At 40.2% G+C, this 4782-nt stretch overlaps 1 protein-coding gene across 1 annotated transcript in view; it reads left to right on the plus strand.

Moving 5' to 3' along the window:
• The window catches only part of Ndfip2 (Nedd4 family interacting protein 2), a 74037-nt gene that overhangs the window by 25487 nt on the left and 43768 nt on the right, over positions 1–4782 (plus strand). The window lies entirely within an intron of this gene.

Consider the following 4782-nt stretch of genomic DNA (forward strand, 5'->3'; position numbering starts at 1 on the left):
GGAACTAGCTCTGTAGACCAGGCTGGTCTTGAACTCACAGAGATCCGCCTGCCTCTGCCTCCCAAGTGCTGGGATTAAGGCGTGCGCCACCACCGCCCGGCAAGAAGATTATTTTAATCTATAAGTTACCTTTTGGGTAGTTTCCCCTTTCTATTCATGCTCTATCTTTATTCTACAGAGGCTATTTTAGCTTCTGTGGATAAAAACCTGTGAAACCAGTTCAACACATCAATATGGCCAGGGGTGGTTTGACTAATCAGTCAAAAGGAGCTTTGCTGCGGCGGCATTTTAAAGTACAGCTCAAGTTCATAATCAGCTGACTTAAGTGACGGTTATCCTCTATAATCTGCGTGGAGCTGATGTGATCACTTAAGTGTATTTAGAAAGCAGAGCTGGGTTTCCTTAAGAAGATATTTTTCTGCCTAAGATGGAACCTTTAGCTCCTGCCAGAGATGGAGATCTTTGGAGCCTGTTACCTGCATAACCTAGAAAACAAAAACTGCAGATAACTTCCCTCAAAACAAACAAAGCTAACAAACAAACAAACAAAAACAACAAATCCAAAATCCACCCTTTTCAGTGATCTCTCCAGCCCTCTCCTCAATACATTCCTAGCATGTATTTCCTGCTCTTTCTGCAGGTGAATTCTGATGGATGGAAGACTAGCTTCACCTAGAGTTTCCTTTCTACTAGAATAGAATGAGGAGAGAGGAAAACAGCATGTGCCACATCGTCAAATAGCTAACTTTACATTTTCTTTCTAAAATTATGGAACTGAACAGATGACAGGAATCTCATAGCCAGCTAAATAAAGAACACGATATGATGCTAAATTGAGTTTAAGCCTACATCTGCTTTAAGGGCAAGTATATACAGTAATGTTGAAAAGTTTGGACTGATAAATGTGCTGGTTCTCATTTACTAAAGTGAAATGCAGATTTCTGAATGCTCTGAAATGTATTTTAGGATATTAAAGTTCAGAAGATGACAATAGATTTTTGGTTAGATATAGACAGAAGTCTCCAGGAGAAGGTAATTTACTTCTTTCCAGTCATTCTATAGATAAATGTGCAAAGTCACACATATTCCTTCAACAGTAAGGATTTGTCAGGATTCAGTTGTCTCACTAACTACCAAAACCTAGAAGCTACTTTGAGGATAACATATATTTACATGGTATACAGTGTGGAAGGAGTAACGCAAAACTAGAAATCTCTAGAAGCTGGATCCCTTACCAAGTTGGATTTAGACCTGTGGCTCTCTGTGGGCAACAGCATCTCTACTGCTCTTGAACTTCTGGGAATTATAAATGAAGAATTTGCTATCTGTATAAGCAGCTTAGCAGACCTGCTGAGGAGAGAGGGTGGCAAATGAAAGCAGTTCCTCCTAGAGGGAATGGCTCCGCCTCCGGGAACGTGGGAGTAGTTCAGGGAAAAGCATGTCCCAAACAGTTGGCTATGACCTCATGTGATTGTTCTATAAAATAACAACAAAGTTGTTCTTAAGGAGAAGGTTGAAGACACGTATCTAAATGAGAAAATGCTAACGAAGAGTACTGAAAATCATAGTGGACATGAAAAACTAGCCACACAAAATGATAGTTGTAGTTATTATAACACAAATTTGATAGGACCAGTTATAGTCTATCATTTTACATCTTGGCACTTGCCTAGGTTGGGCTTTCCAGAAAGCAGATGCTGACACAAAATTAAGAGTGGGTGACATTAAATAATAAGTCTGAGAGGAAAAAGGGGTTAGGCAGGAGAGGAGCCATCACATGATGCATATTTGATGAAGTCCTGCTCAACAGTTTGGTGAGATTAGCTTAAAGAGATCTGGTGTTACAAAAGAACAACGTAGGCATTGTCCAGCTGCCTCATCAGCGAATGGCTGGATGCTGTCCAGAAAAGAGCATCACTTCAGGATTAAAACTTCAAAGATGCCGGTAGCCCACATTCCTTACAGCTGAGCAGACTGAACTTTCCTGTAAGAGAATCTGGGGCAGATGTTCTACCCAGGATGGCATGCAGCACTTGTAAACGTTTGGGTGGTTGTATTTGTATTTGGAGATGGAATTTGATTAGGTTAGCAGGAAGTGTTAGCCAACTACAGCAAAATCCTACAGCTCTGCTTGAGGTAGCTCAGAGTAGTGAATCGACATCCGTTGTTTCTTTTTTTAGGGAACTGGAGTCAATGTTAAAAGATCAAGTGTTGGAAATATTACCAGATATTGTTTAAGACCTCTGGAGAATATTGCCATTTGTTTCAGACCTCTTAAGAGGATTTCCATTTCATCCCCCAAGGAGTGGCTCCCAGAGGGACTTGTGGGCATCTTGTTGTGTTGTGGTCATAGGTTAGTGGCCATGGGAAATGTGATCAGGATGCCTCTTCTGTAGATGACAAGAAAGCATCACAATTTCGTGTGGACAATAAAGGTAGGACTGAGGGAATTCAGATGAGCTATTTGTGCTGTTCCATTATTTCCTCTTTTCTGCGCAAGTGCCATGGTGGAGATTGCCAGAAAGGGGAGGAGACGAGGACTTAGTTCCTTTACCTATAGTGTAAAATTTAGGGTCGTTCCTAACATTGTGGAGGGTCTGCTGCCTGTCACCACTTGCTGGTGACTTTAGCATTAGTAAACTTGCTCAGTCTCGCTGTCCCTTAGTTTCTCTTTCTGTTAAGTGGCTACCACTGTCATGTCTACCTACACCAAAGAGTGGGGTGGAGCCAAAAAAAAAAAATAACACATACATAGGGACTAGACTCAGGAGATTTCAGTGCTGTGTGCTGCTGATTTGTTTTCGCTGTTCTCCTATCCTTCCTCACTGAAAATGTATTGTGTTATTGAATTATGTCATCTGTGAAACTGGAAACACATTTCGAGAACCTGGGCAGGAGTAAAATGAAATACTTGATACATAAACAGGATTCAGGGTGTCTACTTTGAGTCAGGTCTCTCATTGTCAATGACTTTTTTTTAGAAGTAATAAATTTAAAAACAAGTGACTAATGGAAATAAAAAGACACAAAAATCATTTCTAAATTATCTTTAGAGATAAGAAGTTATACAGGAATCTAATTTTTCTTTGCTATCATTAGGTGTCACGAGAGGTAATTCTATTCAGGGTGATATTGTAAAGGGGAGTTAGCATTTACACTAATAATATCAATGAAATGGCATGCTTATTATCTTAGAATCTAAAATATATTACATTGGAGCATATGAAAGCAAGTTTAAAGAAATCTAGGTAGGGGCAATACCAGTGCTTTGTATTATTGCTAGACTGGCAATGTTGATATTAGAAATTTTAAGATTGCCCAAACAGAGATCTGATAAATGACTTGAAAAATAAAAGTATCAGGAAGGCTTTTTAAGTTAAGGATTATCCAAAGATTATTGAACTTCGTTGTGTCTTGCTAGCTGAACCAGTTATCCAGGCCCCTCTGCTGGCTTCCTTGATTTCAGAATTGTCCTCTGTACATATATGAAAGTAAAGTACATACATGGAAGTAAAGTGAGAGATTTACAGGTTTCTCCTCTGTCCCCTTCAAGGGATCTTGAGTAAGATGATTTATGGACAAAGGGCTTAGTTGTCTTAAAGAGGATACCTGGGCCAGATCAGGTGGTGCTATAGTTCTTAGGGTACAATAAGCAGATGTTTTGATTAAAAGGTACCTTTTGATGGTCCACTGTACTCTTTTATGTTATCTTTTATCTTGTGAGAGAAACATGTTCTGTTGTGGTGGAATAATATTTTAACCAGGCAAAGATGTGTTACATTTGTTTTTGTTGCATTTGTTTAATTATGTAAGGATGTGTATTTAATTTTGTAAAAATGTATTACATTTGTTTCACCTTGCCTGCCTAAGGCACCTGATTGGTCTAATAAAAGCCAAGCAGCCAATAGCTAGGTAGAGGAAGGATAGGCAGGACTGGCAGACAGAGAGAATAAACAGGAGGAGAAATTGAGGCTGGAGAGACAAAAGAGAACTGAGAGAAAAGAAAAGAGACTGAGGGAGAAAGACAGGGACATTCCTGAGGCCAGAAACCAGGCAGTCACCATCCAGCCAGACACTGGAGGAAGCAGTGAAAGCAAGAGAGACAGAAGGAAAGTAAGAAGCCCCAAGGCAAAAGGTAGATAAAGAGAAACAGGCTAATACAAAGAGCCAGCCAGAAATGAGCCTAAGCTAGGCTGAGCATTCATAACTAATAAATCTTGGTGTCATGATTTGGGAGCCGGTTGGTGCTCTAAAAGAAAAAGGCTGGTACACTCTGTTCCGTCTTATTCACAAACATAGTAGGTCACGTGTGGCTGGCCGCTGGGTATTATGATGGTCCACAAAACGTGCTTCCTCGTCATTATCAAATGTTAGTAACACCTGAGAGTTACCGCAAAAACCCTATCTCACTTAGTGATTTTCTTCTGTTCTTCCCATCTCCTATTTCTGAAGGCCTTTTTCTCTGTAAGGTATAGGATATGTCTAAAGAGGCTTCTGGAGGCAAAAGAAAGAGGCAGGTAAAGTCCGATACAGGATTTTCAGGGCAGTGAAACTACGCGGTGTGAACCATACGGTGCATCGTTATGGCCTATTTGTCAGACCCCCTAGAACGTACACTACTGAAAATGAACCCCGATGTGCTCTAGGTGATAAGGTATGTTATCGTGGGCTCAACATTTGGTACAAATGAGGTGAGGAAGGCTATGCATAAGCAGAGTGAGAATAAGGGTCTCTTCCTTTCCTCGAAATTTTACTGTGGCTTTTAAGCTGATATATATATAT

The sequence above is a fragment of the Microtus ochrogaster genome, unplaced genomic scaffold (genome assembly GCF_000317375.1).
Source record: "Microtus ochrogaster isolate Prairie Vole_2 unplaced genomic scaffold, MicOch1.0 UNK2, whole genome shotgun sequence".
Lineage (NCBI taxonomy): Eukaryota > Metazoa > Chordata > Mammalia > Rodentia > Cricetidae > Microtus > Microtus ochrogaster.